Source organism: Procambarus clarkii, chromosome 6 (genome assembly GCF_040958095.1).
Source record: "Procambarus clarkii isolate CNS0578487 chromosome 6, FALCON_Pclarkii_2.0, whole genome shotgun sequence".
Lineage (NCBI taxonomy): Eukaryota > Metazoa > Arthropoda > Malacostraca > Decapoda > Cambaridae > Procambarus > Procambarus clarkii.
In genome coordinates this window covers 31,042,802-31,057,873 of record NC_091155.1, presented here as the reverse complement: position 1 = coordinate 31,057,873, position 15,072 = coordinate 31,042,802, and the positions used below count along the sequence as shown (strand labels likewise).

General features: G+C 45.6%; 1 protein-coding gene across 3 annotated transcripts in view; it reads right to left on the bottom strand.

Annotated features, from left to right (window-relative positions):
• Positions 1-6,003, bottom strand: part of Agxt (Alanine-glyoxylate aminotransferase) — a 33,407-nt gene extending 27,404 nt beyond the window's left edge. For all 3 annotated transcript variants that reach the window (XM_045735990.2, XM_045735991.2, XM_045735992.2), the window contains exon 1: positions 5,834-6,003. The gene's annotated coding sequence lies outside the window, so the exon portion shown is untranslated. The remainder of the gene's footprint in view (positions 1-5,833) is intronic.
• Positions 6,004-15,072: the final 9,069 nt, after the last annotated feature.

The window sequence follows — 15,072 nt, the reverse complement described above, 5'->3', positions numbered from 1 at the left end:
GGGCACACCAGAGATTTATACAATTGAATCACTACCGTCTTTTCCTTAAAGTCAAAGGTACGCTTGATTATTCCAAGGGCTTGGTTAGTTTTTTTTTACTTCCGCTCCTACCTGTTGTGCAACTTTCACTGAATGATGGATTTTGACTACAAATTTGTGCAACACCTGCCCCCACAATTGTCTCTTCCACTAATGTTCTTTGTATCCACATTCTTTGGAATATCAATAATATTCAGAAATTACATTAAAGTGATATAAATTAATGAGAAAATTCACTAGGACTATGAGTTGGGTACAAACGTTCGAATTATGAGGTAGGTTCGCATCCACCTCATAGTCCTAGTGGATTTTCTCGTTAATAATATTCTACTTCTTCTTCTTCTTATTATTATTATTATTTGCTCAGTACTTTTAAGGCCCCTTTGAAGGTGAGGTCTCCATACTTGGATACAGTAATCCAGATTGAGACGCACCAGAATTGTGCAATTCAATAACTACTTTCTTTTCCTTGACGTCAAAGGTTCTTTTGATTAAAAGTACTTTATTTTTTTACCGGAGCGTGTACTTGTTGAGTAGCTTTCAATGGTTGGTGGATCATTACTCTCTTTCTCTCTCTGCTTCATGGTCATGTTATTGACGTGATATAATGCCTATATATTGTCATGCCAAGCAAGGTATTGCATTTTCGATATCGAGGAGCATTTGCTGTCTTCATTTTGGATTTTTTAATATCATGAAGGTCGTTTTGCAGGTCCTCAATATCGTTTTCGATTCCCACTTTGTCATAGATCTTTGTGTCATCTTTAAATTTGATTATGTTGACCGTGTTGTCATCTACGGTGTTGATGACTACAGGAAGAGTTGCTCCTAAAATGAAACCTTCTGGTATTCTACTAAAAAAAAATCCAATCCAATCAAGACAACCTTTGGCTATCTTTGCTTTAACCATTGTTTTATCAACTGTTGTTTTATTTTCATTATTAATAATAATACAATTATTATTAAGATATCATGATTATGTCTTCCATCTTGCTGATCCTGGTGACGCCTGCCAGCGTGTTGACGAAGCAGCGGTCACGTACAAGGACTGGTGGAGGCTGACGGTTTTGTGACGGGGCTATGGGTGGACACGCAGGGGTCCCGTCAGGCATGACCAGGCCTAGTGGCCCTGAGAGCAGCGCGCTCTCCTTCAGGTGCGCACCAAATTAGAGTACTCACTCATTTGTATTACCCTAACCTGGTTGTACTCATCCATTTATACTCATAGTGTCCTAGACAGGAATGTACTTACCCAGTTGTGTAGTGTTCACCTAGTTATATTCATACTGGCCCCAGGCAGGGAACTACTCACCGTATTTGTATTCTGCTCAGTTAAATTCATGAATAGCAGTTCAGAAATCAGTGTACTCACTAATAATTAAACTCACCCCTACTCATCCCAGGGGTCAGTGTGTGTTTTCCAGGTGAAAAAGGTATGGTGTCAGAGAGGAGGAAGTATTTGTGGGAGCTACATTAGAGAAGGGTCAATGTACTCTTATTTTGGATGAAGGACAGTATTTAGACAGTTCATGAACGTCTGTTATTGAGTCTACTCTAAATTACTGAATTTCTCAGTCTTTTCGCGAGTCAAAGTCTGATGTAGAATGTACGAGCAGGTCTGTCGGCAGTTTCAATTCAGTCAGATCTACATCAGCATGAGTTGCAGCCTTCCACATACGTGCGTACCACACCAGTAGGAGTTGGGGTACGCCACCATCTAGGAGTTTGACTGTATTCCATGACCCATATATCTCCACGTATGGTAGTATGGTCATGGATGAAAGTGTTGCAGATGTGATTCTCAGTTATAAACAAATCGCGGAGAGGAAGCCTATGGGGAAGCCTGCTGTAACCCAGCCGAACTAGTTTGCTAGGGCCGGCTGCCGATCAGAGGCCCTGCATGATCAACTAGCCATTTGTCTACAATGGGGATCTTAGCACAACCCAACTCCTCTGGGCACACACATTGTCACTTAGTCTAGAGCAGCTGCATAAATGCCCAGGTACCCAAATATGTTAATTCATAACGAAGGGTGAAGGTGTCGGAGCGGTCATCCACCCCGTGCTGGTCCTACGTGACTGACTGACACCAACGTCATCCACTGCGCCACACATCTACTGCGTCACTCGCTCACGTCATCCACTGTGTCACACCCGTCATCTAGTATCACACCCACGTCATCCACGATGTCACACTCACGTCACTCACTGCGTCTTTCATCTACGTCAGATGCACAATACAATCACATTAACGTGATGTATCAATGAGAATATCAGTAACGTGATGCATCACGTTGATATGATTTTACTGTGCATTTGACGAGAAGCGTTGTAGGTAGAACTACGAGACCATAAGTCAGAGTGCAGAGGGGCAATGCGTGAAAGAGAGGAAGGATTGGATCATCAGTGGATGACGTGGGTCATCCATCCAAGTCATTCACTGCGTCACACCCACATCATTCACTGCGTCACACCCACGTCATCCACTGCATCACAACCACGCCATACACTACTTGAGGTTGGGTCCTGGGAAGTACTTCGACATTGGGAGATCCTCGACAAAACTACCTACCTACTGCCGGCAGGTCTGAAGAGTCTAATGACCGGACATTCAGTAAAGAAGTATGTGAGATCATTACCCAAGTCCTGCCCACAGAGTTTGCACCTGGAGTGCTCAGGGACTGGGGATCCGTCTCCTGTAGCCACCTGCACAGTAACGGTAACCCAACCTGATCCTGGCAACCACTGTGTCGCACTATCTGGTTGACGTTTTGTGCTACCCATATACGTGGATTTCGCGTATAAACAAATCGTAGCTGTTTTTACCGCTGCTTTCAGGGCTTTGGGAGTCAATTATTCCTCTCCTATCAGACCTGAATGTTTGAAAGACTATAGTCTTAACACCGGAGATTGGAATACCTGGGGTCTAGTTCAACCTCATTCTTGATTCATGCAAATTTGGTTGCTATGTCATTATGATGGGTTATGTTTGTGTGAGACGGTATCCATAGATAAAGAGATTCTAGACCCTTTATTCTGTGCAGCGAGTAGATTATTTATAATTGCTATTATGAGGGTTTTTGCTGTCGATCTTTCAGATGTTTTCTGGAGCTTGAAGAGCAAATTTTTAATCACAGGAAATTAGTACTCCTGTGTCTTTCGTTGTGTCTTTCCGTCAGAAATGACGGAAAGGTTGTCCGTCATTTCTGTTATCCGTTTTACTGTGCATCAAGATATATCCATTACTGCTAGCATATTGTCTGACCTCATATTACCGTGTTAACTGTATATATTATCTTGCATTTGCCTTTACTTCATATGTTACTAGAAGGGGTCCCAGCAGTGCCCGGGTCTCCATGGCTGTCTCTCCCCACTTCTCTCTCACCCCCCTCTCTTACCTCTTGCCCCTCTACTCCCCTCTTTACCTTTCCTCCTATCTCCACTTCCCTTTTCCCCCCCTCTCCCCCCCCCCTCTCTCAAATCTTAATCTCAGAAAATTAAATATTAAATAGTAATGAAACTGGTAAATAACTATGAAAAATACAGCCTCTATTTCAGACTTCATGAAAATCGCACTAGTGCCAACCCCGAGTGGTCTATGATTTTCCCATGCCCCTCCTTGTGTCATCTTGCAAAGTTAGATGAGGTTAGCCCCAAGCGTCTGGTCCCAACCTCGGATAAACATTTTATAGTATAGATATAGAGTTGAAAAGAAATAAATTTGCACCTTCGGCTTGCTGATGGTATTCCACCTTATCTGCATCTGGGAGCCGGTCGGCCGAGCGGACAGCACACTGGACTTGTGATCCTGTGGTCCCGGGTTCGATCCCGGGCGCCAGCGAGAAACAATGGGCAGAGTTTCTTTCACTCTATGCCCCTGTTACCTGTTACCTAGCAGTAAAATAGGTACCTGGGTGTTAGTGAGCTGTCACGGGCTGCTTCCTGGGGGTGGAGGCCTGGTCGAGGACCGGGCCGCGGGGACACTAAAGCTCCGAAATCATCTCAAGATATCAAGATAACCACCTTGTCACTAAAGTGTCACACACATCCTCCACTTAAAAAGTAATAAAAACTTAGTGTTACTTTGAAGCATATGTGTCTATGAGAGAGAATGTCTGTTTATCTGTCTAATGTTGGAGACCAGATGCTTGGGGATAGCCTCACCCAACTTTGCAAGATGACTGGTGAGGATTGATATAAGGATTGCAACCTGGAGTTCTACTGAACCCATGGGGGGGAGGATTGTGCATAAGGGAGGGGGGTTTGTGTAAAAATCATGCTCCGGCTTCAGTAGAAGCCTCAGATAATCCTCGTGGGTGTTGTAAAACTCCAGGTTGCAATCCTTATAGCATGTCGTGATCTAGTGGCTAGAAGTGTGTGCGTGGGGACACCCACCACATAGGTTCGAACCCTCGTCACGGCTCCTACGGATTTTCTCAATAATTCTAGATTAATAAAATTTTATTAATTCATTTAACATATAAAATAGGAAGTTGTAACATAAAATATTACATTATGTTACTATTTTAAACACGGTTCAATGGAATTTGTTCTTGGCTTAGGAAGAAACTGGTCAGCAACTTGGTTATGAAGTTCTGACTTGCTGCATATGTCAGTTGCTTAACTTAGAAACTGTACTTGTGGTCGGTCTCGAGCCCATTGTTGATGTGACGACTTATACCGAATTTTGTAACTAGCTCATCAAGACTGTAACTTGCTTAGCTAAATGAATTGTGGGGTTCAGTCCCTGAGCCCATTATGTGCCTCTGTAACCCTTTCCACTACCGCCCACAAGATGGGTATGGGGTGCATAATAAATGAACTAAACTAACTACTGTGAAGATCATACAAGCATTCTCAATGTGACAAATCCTTATATAGATACTAGTAAGTATACCAGACAGTTGTATCACGTGACAACACAAGACACGGCCAGCAATACACTGTACAATATGACACCTTTACCAATTCGAGGGTTAATTACTAGAGCAAACTCAACGTGTGCAGCGTCACATTACTTCTGAAAGCCAAGTGTATTTCTTAAGTTTAGTGTTGACCAGATGACGTCAGGCTCACACAGTAATATCTTCTCTTTCAAAACAAAATATATTGGACAAAATATTTATGCCATTATAAATTGTTTATATTATTCCAAAATATTAATGTAATCATTCAAGTATTATGCTAATTAATCCAATAGTCTTCGAAACTGAAAGAGAAAACAAAATTGATAATTATTATTATTAAGACCCCGCGGGAACCTTGCCCAAATTTTGAGCAAAATTACTTATAATCGGCGATAACAAATATTATTGAGGGTAGAGACTCCACCACCAGAGTGCTTCCTGCGACCGATTAGACTCATCTGAACCTTATTTACATGGATTTGGAAAAACAAGAAAATAAGTTAAATTATTTGTTTTTATCTTACGTTTGGCAGTGGTACATCATTGTATTCTGCACATTACATTATTTTATTGTACTATATAAATACTATGTTTATAATGTACTGCATTGTACATTATTTTATTCTGTAAATGGGATATTGCGTATTTCAGGAATAGATTTTCAGTCGGCAAATGCCGCTCGAAAATCGGAGACCCCCCCAAAAAAATATATGTATAGAATGCTATATACAATTTAAATAAATAATATGCTAACTAAATAATTATATTTTACTTTGGAATGTAATAAACAGATCCACAAGGGCCGTGACGAGGATTCGAACCTGCGTCCGAGAGCATCCCATTCCAGTTTGGAATGAAATAATTATTATAGAGTAAGCCATGCTTACCTTAATTGTTGCTTCCTAGGAATACCCGCTACTGGTCAGTATATGGCCGTACTGCAGCCGCGGTAAACTCACACGCAGCAATAATGAAAAGATCTTCATGCGCTATTCTATCCAAAGACAACAATAACTGAGCACCAGCGGGTCAGCTGACTGGTACAGACAGACAGTAGTGAGTGGAGCGCCCCGGGCCGCACCGGTCAGCCCCCACCCCCCCCACTACAGTCCAGCACCTGGGCCGCTCCCACACAGATAGACTGCATATGTCGTCACCGAATTAGGACTTGGCTGACGCCATTTCAGCGGACGCCACCGCTCTTGTGCCAGGTAAGTCCACTACGGGCTCACCATAGCCCGTGCTACTTGCCCCGCTCCTGTGTCAGGTAAGTTACGGGCTCACCATAGCCCGTGCTACTTGCCCCGCTCCTGTGTCAGGTAAGTTACAGGCTCACCATAGCCCGTGCTACTTGCCCCGCTCCTGTGTCAGGTAAGTTACGGGCTCACCATAGCCCGTGCTATTTGGAACTTGTTCCGAGTAGCTGAATCTATAACAACAATAACCGCCATTTCAGAGCCATATTAAAATTCCAGGTCTTCAGCTTCAATAGAATAAACAACAGTTCGTGTATGTATTGTATAGGTCTCTACAATAAACTTCAGGGACATTAATATAATACATCGTGTATGAAAGGAATTGTTTAATACATTTTGATCAAGACGATAGATAAAGATGTTTTGACCTGGCATATCTTGAGATGATTTCGGGGCTTAGCGTCGCCGCGGCCCGGTCCTCGACCAGGCCTCCTTTTTGTTACACACTCCCAGGAAACAGCTGACTAATTCCCAGGTACCTATTTACTTCTAGATAACAGGGGCATCAGGGTGAAAGAAACATGTTGCCCATTTGTCTCCGCCTCCACCGGGGATCGAACCCGGAACCTCAGGACTACGAATCCGAAGCGCTGTTCACTCAGCTGTCAGGCGCCACTGTTTAGCTATAAATTAAAAAAAATTGCAAATTAAGTTAGAAGTAAGAAATATATGCACAAATAGAAAATACTTATACAGAAGGCAGTCCACATGAAGTCTCTATAATTATATAAATAGCACCCAGATAGAACATAGAATATTTATTTGGATGAAAGTAGAAATTAAATGAATATACTTCTCTATTAGGAGGAGGTACCCGGCGGTGCCCGGGGTAGTCTGTCTATTCTTCCCACCCCCAACACCCCTCATTCCATCCCTCTCCCCCATCTTCTGTCCTTTGCCGTCCCTTCCCGTTCCTCTTCCACTCTTCCTTCCCATCTTCCCCTACTTTTCTTCTACCTCTTCTCACCCCCATCTCTCTACCCTCTTCCCTAAAGCCTCGAACAGACATTTCCATTTATATATACATAAAGTGTATCCGGCTGCACCCGGGTCTCTTCCCCATACGTTCCAATATCCCACTTGAGTGAGTGAGTGTGTGAGTATTCACCTAGTTGTGCTTGCGGGGGTTGAACTCTGCTCTTTCGGCCCGCCTCTCAACTGTCAATCAACTGTTACTAACTACTTTACAGCTACAGTCATATGCTGATGCCAGTTACAGTCATATGCTGATGCCAGCTACAGTCATATGCTGATACCAGCTACAGTCATACACCGATACCAGCAATGGTTATATACTGATACTAGCTGCACACATACACTGATACCCACTACAATTATACACTGATACCCACTACAATTATACACTGATACCCACTACAATTATACACTCATGCCAGCTACAATCGTACAGTGTTACCAGCTACAGTCATACAATGATACAGCTAGTCAGCTATTTGAGTGGTTTCCTACAGTGTTTACTGTATTGAAATTTCCCATGCTTTCTTAACTTTCACCATAAAAAACGGTGGATACCGTAAACTGAAAAAAATTCTGCAAAGCTCCTTATTCTCACTCCGTTGTGAACTCTGCCGTATAAATTCTAAGGAAAGCTCTTATTAAAAAGCTTATCTCTGTTGTAGTATCACTCCCTGAGTAAAAATATTACAAATCAGTAATTGGAACAACGACAAACTGAAGCCCCAGACAGTACTCTGCCCCCTTACTAACATCTTTGAATATAATTTTTTAATAAATCACTGTGTCTGGGGACAGGAAGTCAGAGTGTATTCATACACGTTTTTTTTTTAGATATATACAAGAGTTGTTACATTCTTGTACAGCCACTAGTACGCATAGCGTTTCGGGCAGGTCCCTGGAATACGATCCCCTGCCGCGAAGAATCGTTTTTTTATCGAAGTACACATTTTACTGTTGCGTTAAACAGAGGCTACAGTTAAGGAATTGCGCCCAGTAAATCCTCCCCGGCCAGGATACGAACCCATGACATAGCGCTCGCGGAACGCCAGGCGAGTGTCTTACCACTACACCACGGAGACTTTTCTCGATGTCCCTCCCCCCCACCCCAAGGCCGAATTACTGACCCGGCCCAGGATGCAACACCACAACAAGCTGACTAACTCCTGAGTACCTACTCACTGCTAGGTGAACAGAGCCATTAGGTGAATGGAAATGTGCCCAACTATTTCTGTCCCGCCCGGGATTCGAACCCGGAATTCTCGATTGTGCGTCGAGAACGAACCCGACTGTAGTACTACCGGGACCCTACCAGGATATGTTATATATTAAGTCACTGCACGTCCTCTCACGCGTACTGTATAAAACACTGAACTGCAATGCTAATCCCGACCTTAAACGCTTCCTAGAGGGCTGTAACAGAACCCATGGGCACCACAATAGCAACGAATATCAAGGTATCTTCAAATTTTCTTACAATGTACCTGTTAAAATTGTTCAGTTTGGCTACAAAATACCTATTTAAAATTATCTGTTAGATTAGGGACCTGTCCGAAACGCTATGCGTGTTAGTGGCATTACAAGAATGTAATGTATGTATCAGTGTTATGTATAGGCTTACAGGTTCCGGAAGATGAGAGGAAACGTCAGCACTGTGGAGAAATGCCCGACAGACTACTGGAACATTATCTAACACAACGCACAGTTATAAACCCATTAAGATTTCAACTAAGATTCAACAGACCAGAAGTTGTTGTTAAACACGTGGGACAAAATCTTACTGAAGCGACCATATGCGTCATAAATACTTATACTCCGCCCAAGTAAAACAGAAACAAGCAACACTTAGTGGGCCAGCCAGAGGCTTAGGGCCCGCGCAGGAATATCCCTCCAAACAAAAAATAACAAATAAAAAAAAGTGTTATGTACTTTCATAAACTCAATGTACCGACTGCCGGTACATTAACGACTGCCCAAACATTGCCTTTGAGCAGCCGTTAAAGCAGTAAGATTTTGGAAACTCCAATAAAATCTAATAAGTTTAATGCCAAGTAAAACCTACACAAGCTATAATAATAATAATAATAATAATAATAATAATAATAATAATAATAATAATAATAATAATAATAATGTTAATTCAGGTAAAAGTTAATACATACAAAATGAGTTGCAAACAGAATGTTGGACTACTAGTTGATACCTGGTTGATACCTGGTTGATGGGGTTCTGGGAGTTCTTCTACTCCCCAAGCCCGGCCCGAGGCCAGGCTCGACTTATGAGAGTTTGGTCCACCAGGCTGTTGCTTGGAGCGGCCCGCAGGACCACATACCCACCACAGCCCGGTTGGTCCGGCACTCCTTGAAGGAAACAATCTAGTTTCCTCTTGAAGATGTCCACGGTTGTTCCTGCAATATTTCTGATGCTCGCTGGTAGGACGTTGAACAACCGCGGACCTCTGATGTTCATACAGTGTTCTCTGATTGTACCTATGGCACCTCTGCTCTTCACTGGTTCTATTCTGCATTTTCTTCCATGTCGTTCACTCCAGTACGTTGTTATTTTACTGTGTAGATTTGGGACCTGTCCCTCCAGTATTTTCCATGTGTATATTATTTGGTATCTCTCTCGTCTCCTTTCTAGTCTTTCTAGCTAGTACATACTCCATTCCATATGGAGTACTCCATACTCCATTCCATGGAGTATGGAGTACATACTCCATTAGTGGCTTCATTCCTGAAACCACTAATACCCACATGGTTTCGGGCAAGAATAGCTGTTTCAGTTATCATCACACAGCTCTGTAGGAGAAGTCACATTCTCTCTCCATCTTTGCTGAAACTAGAACTAAGACACACCTAACTAATGTACACTTAGCGATCCACAACAGAGTGGGTTATCTTGAGATGATTTCGGGGCTTAGCGTCGATAATATAGGTGGTCCAGGAGAGTAAGCTGACTTGTAGACGTGACTACTGTGACTACTGCTAAGCCTAGGCTACAGCTACGTCTGGGAGCTTGGTATAACACCTACATGAAGTAGATCTCACCAACCGTACACGTAGTCAGCTTCATATACCTCACCTCGCTATGTAATTGAGTTTGGATCAATCCAGGAGTTTAGAGACAACTGATAGAGCTAGTATATACTATGTTATCACCACCTGTTAACTTACATTGGAGTTATTTGTTGATATAAATCCTTGTTACAATGTACCTTTTCATATTACCTGATATGTTAGATTAATGATCTGCCCGAAACGCTATGCCTGTTAGTGGCTTTGCATAAATGTAAAAATAACAATCTTATGTAATTTCACCAACCAATTGTACCTCTTGCAAATAAAAATTATTATTATTATTATTATTATTATAACTATCACCAATGTCCTGGAAATATCTCTATGTTATCTGGGATGACATGTTGCCTAAATCCTAGCTAGGTATCCAAAGTTTATCTGTAGATAGAGAACACGCTTCTTCTAAGTTCCAATTCTAATAAGTTCTAATTACATCGCTAACCTTGTAACTTCATTACAATTTTTTTAATTAAAAGTTTAATCTAATTCGCCACAAATGTAAATTTCTTCACACAGAACATACAGGTCTAATTCCAGCACTCACTATGTCAGTGTAACCTTCCCACCAGCGCTCACAGGAGAGCCACACACGACATAATCTGAACAGGAAATATAATTACGCCCTGCTATAGTGAGTGCTGTTAGTGACGATAGGGTTTTCCGGTCGAAAATCGCAAGATCTTCCAATAAAACCTAATAAAAAATACTGGTTTTCTGTAATAACCGAGAGCACTGCTTGTACATTGGTTTGCCAGACCACCAGCCACACTCACACCCGGGTCTCTTTAGTCATCTACTTTCATCAACTCTGCGTTGTTCACCCAATAGTTTGCATTTGATGTTTTGCTTTCAATGTATGTAGGTATGAACATACTATATCAGTCCTAGAGATGCGGGGCTCTGGAACATCTGTCTATGGATCCCTTCATAGAAGCTTACCCAGACTCTTCCTTAACACATTCACATGCTATTATCACACTCGCTAAATCCCTTTTCACCCCCGCACTGTCTTCCATTGTATTCCGGAGCTTATAACAGCGACCTCAGTCACACGTGCTATTCCCAGTGGAGAGGAGTAGGGAAGGGCCAGGGGGGAGGGGGCGGTTGTTAAAGGGGAGGGAGAGGTGAAGGTAGACGTGTGTACATGGGTAGGGTAGGGTAGAGGGGGAGGGAAGGAAAGGAAAAAGAGGTTTCGACAGACTGCTTGGCGCGGAGTGACGTCAGAGCGCGGCCACAGTACCCAGGTCAGTGTGGGCGGGACTCGCACAACGATAACAGCGGTCAACGCTCTAATTGGTACCACCTGCACAGGGAGGAGCCCAGATGCCTTCCCTGGTGGTGGCGGCTGCGTGCACCTGCCAGGTGGTGATGTTAGAGACGAGAAGCAATTTGTAGCGAGAGACGAGGAAAATGATAGCGCTCAGAAAGCAATGAAACGAAATATATGTTAATGCGGGTTAGAGCGAAGTGTGTTGTATGGTGACCAAGCTGGGGTCTCTCGAGCTGTATGGAGACCAGTGCTGGCCAAGCCAGCACTGTGGCGCAAGGAGACTTATCCCCCTTGGCTGTCACGACTCACAGTCGTCTTTATTATATTATTATTGATTAGATCAGTAGGAACCATGAAGAGGATTCGAACCTCGAATCGATGATCTGGATACTTCCAAGCCCACGCCTTAAAGAACTTCACCACTACATGACCAAAAAAACAAGCCTCACAAACAGGTTTCATTGGAAGTCTCAGAATCCTCCCTAAAGGATTCACTTGAATCACAGCTTGTATTGCTTTTGGCCATGTCGTGGTGTAGTGGTCTAGGACGTGTACTTGAGAGTACCCACAGCATAGGTTCGAATCCACCTCATGGCTCCTACTGTTTTTCTCATTCATACATCACGTTAATGTGATTTATTTGTGCGTTATTATTATTACTATTCAGCCAAATCTCATTATTTCTGACCGACAATTAGTTATGGTGATAATTGAGGAGGGGTGCTTTACAGGAAGTGTGTGGGGGGGGGGGGCTGCGGTGGGGGGGTTGTGGGGGCAATGTAGCACTGCTCATTATAACTGTTGTCAACGGAGAGCGACTGATAACAACAGATAACAAGGTGTGGCAACTGATAACACGAGGCCGGGAGCGGCGGAGTAGTGATCACAATTATCGCTGTGCTAAATGATGACGATAATTATATATTATAATAATTTTTATAACAATTTGTAAATGATGACATGAAAATTGGGTCGATTTTTTTCTTCTTTGAGATACGAGCAGTTGGCAGGTAGGAGGTTCCTCCCCATGACCGCACTGATTGATTTTGTTTATGTATTAAGGACCCCATACCCATCCTGTGGGCGGTAGTGGACCCCATACCCATCCTGTGGGCGGTAGTGGACCCCATACCCATCCTGTGGGCGGTAGTGGACCCCATACCCATCCTGTGGGCGGTAGTGGACCCCATACCCATCCTGTGGGCGGTAGTGGACCCCATACCCATCCTGTGGGCGGTAGTGGACCCCATACCCATCCTGTGGGCGGTAGTGGACCCCATACCCATCCTGTGGGCGGTAGTGGACCCCATACCCATCCTGTGGGCGGTAGTGGACCCCATACCCATCCTGTGGGCGGTAGTGGACCCCATACCCATCCTGTGGGCGGTAGTGGACCCCATACCCATCCTGTGGGCGGTAGTGGACCCCATACCCATCCTGTGGGCGGTAGTGGACCCCATACCCATCCTGTGGGCGGTAGTGGACCCCATACCCATCCTGTGGGCGGTAGTGGACCCCATACCCATCCTGTGGGCGGTAGTGGACCCCATACCCATCCTGTGGGCGGTAGTGGACCCCATACCCATCCTGTGGGCGGTAGTGGACCCCATACCCATCCTGTGGGCGGTAGTGGACCCCATACCCATCCTGTGGGCGGTAGTGGACCCCATACCCATCCTGTGGGTGGTAGTGGACCCCATGCCCATCCTGTGGGCGGTAGTGGACCCCATACCCATCCTGTGGGCGGTAGTGGACCCCATGCCCATCCTGTGGGCGGTAGTGGACCCCATACCCATCCTGTGGGCGGTATTGGACCCCATACCCATCCTATGGGCGATAGTGGACCCTATACTTATCCTGTGGGCGGTAGTGGATCCCATACCCATCCTGTGGGCGGTAGTGGACCCCATACCCATCCTGTGGGCGGTAGTGGACCCCATACCCATCCTGTGGGCGGTAGTGGACCCCATACCCATCCTGTGGGCGGTAGTGGACCCCATACCCATCCTGTGGGCGGTAGTGGACCCCATACCCATCCTGTGGGCGGTAGTGGACCCCATACCCATCCTGTGGGCGGTAGTGGACCCCATACCCATCCTGTGGGCGGTAGTGGACCCCATACCCATCCTGTGGGCGGTAGTGGACCCCATACCCATCCTGTGGGCGGTAGTGGACCCCATACCCATCCTGTGGGCGGTAGTGGACCCCATACCCATCCTGTGGGCGGTAGTGGACCCCATACCCATCCTGTGGGCGGTAGTGGACCCCATACCCATCCTGTGGGTGGTAGTGGACCCCATGCCCATCCTGTGGGCGGTAGTGGACCCCATACCCATCCTGTGGGCGGTAGTGGACCCCATACCCATCCTGTGGGCGGTAGTGGACCCCATACCCATCCTGTGGGTGGTAGTGGACCCCATGCCCATCCTGTGGACGGTAGTGGACCCCATACCCATCCTGTGGGCGGTATTGGACCCCATACCCATCCTATGGGCGATAGTGGACCCTATACTTATCCTGTGGGCGGTAGTGGATCCCATACCCATCCTGTGGGCGGTAATGGACCCCATTCCCATCCTGTGGGCGGTGTTGGACCCCATACCCATCCTATGGGTGGTAGTGGACCCCATATCCATCCTGTGGGCGGTAGTTGACCCCCCATACCCATTCTGTGGGCAGTAATGGACCCCATACCCATCCTGTGGGTGGTAGTGAACCCCATACCCATCCTGTAGGCGGTAATGGACCCCCCCCCCCACACATGCGTATCCTGTGGGTGGTAGTGGACCCCATACCCATCCTGTAGGCGGTAATGGACCCCCCCCCCACACATGCGTATCCTGTGGGTGGTAGTGGACCCCATGCCTATCCTATAGGTATGGGATCCATACCTATCCATAATTCCACCTTTTTATCAGGTTGAATTACATAGTAATGTTAAAATATGTGAATAGTTGTGCTGACAGAGTTTACATTTGGTCAGAGCTACTGGAGCAGGGGGGGGGGGTATACTCCAAGAGGTGCGTGTATTGGAGCCTAAGCCTAGTAGCAGTAACGTCTCCTGACCATACTGGGTGACCCAGTATGGTCATACTGGCTCTTCCTGGATAATAATGTGGTGATGGGGTAAATGGTGTGAATTTCACTCTGTCACAAGTCTACTGAATTTTGTTACGGTTCTCAAGCTGTTCAAAGGTAGTTCAAGGTCACCATCAGGGTCCCACGAGGACTGGTCACTAGCGGGGTCCCACGAGGACTGGTCACCATCAGGGTCCCACGAGGACTGATCACTAGCGGGGTCCCACGCGGACTGGTCACTAGCGGGGTCCCACGAGGACTGGTCACCATCAGGGTCCCACGAGGACTGATCACTAGCGGGGGTCCCACGAGGACTGGTCACTAGCGGGGTCCAACGAGGACTGGTCACTAGCGGGGTCCTACGAGGACTGATCACTAGCGGGGTCCCACGAGGACTGGTCACTAGCGGGGTCCCACGAGGACTGGTCACCATCAGGGTCCCACGAGGACTGGTCACCATCAGGGTC